Source organism: Myotis davidii, unplaced genomic scaffold (genome assembly GCF_000327345.1).
Source record: "Myotis davidii unplaced genomic scaffold, ASM32734v1 scaffold674, whole genome shotgun sequence".
Lineage (NCBI taxonomy): Eukaryota > Metazoa > Chordata > Mammalia > Chiroptera > Vespertilionidae > Myotis > Myotis davidii.
In genome coordinates this window covers 824,026-824,657 of record NW_006286674.1, presented here as the reverse complement: position 1 = coordinate 824,657, position 632 = coordinate 824,026, and the positions used below count along the sequence as shown (strand labels likewise).

The 632-nt window shown below is 59.3% G+C and overlaps 1 protein-coding gene across 1 annotated transcript in view; it reads right to left on the bottom strand.

Moving 5' to 3' along the window:
* CDC7 (cell division cycle 7) overlaps positions 1-401 on the bottom strand; it is a 31,824-nt gene extending 31,423 nt beyond the window's left edge. The window contains exon 1 of the mRNA XM_006758202.2: positions 294-401. The gene's annotated coding sequence lies outside the window, so the exon portion shown is untranslated. The remainder of the gene's footprint in view (positions 1-293) is intronic.
* Between the last annotated feature and the right edge of the window lie 231 nt (positions 402-632).

The window sequence follows — 632 nt, the reverse complement described above, 5'->3', positions numbered from 1 at the left end:
CGCAGAGGGGTGGGGGAAGCATCAGCGGGGGCAGCGGTTTGACCCAAGAGCACAGGAGGAGGAGGAGGAGGAGGACAGAGGAAGTCGCTCCACTAGTGAAAGGGAGCGCCAGGAAGCTCGGCCACGTCCCCAAACAAGCTGGCCGAGAAATGATACCACCCCGGGGACGAGCACCGGCAGGAGCAGGGGAAAGGGAGTGAATGGATCCCCCTGGGGGCGCGGACCGCTCGACCCGAAATTCGTTTCTAATCCTTCACAACCCCGCGCCGTGGAAGAAACCGTTCGAAACTCACAGTTTAAGGGAATACGACTTCCGGGGCTCCCCAGACGCCTGGGTCGCCGTCTTCGAGAGCGCACGTCCTAGCGACTCTGCCAAACGCGCCTGCGCAACACTTCCCGCCTCGGCGCTTCCAGGCGGTCCTAGTCGCGCATGCGCAATGCAAAGCCCTGGTCGCCGTGGCTTCGGCTCCTGGGCGCTTGCGCGAAGGGGCTGGGTTACTGGCCCAGGCGGTGGCTGGTCCATCGCGGTTACGGAAATAAAACCCGGGAATAATCCTTTCATAAAAAAATAGAGTGAACCATAAAGATAAGTATCCTACACAATTTTCAGGAAAGAAGATAATTCAGGGGCA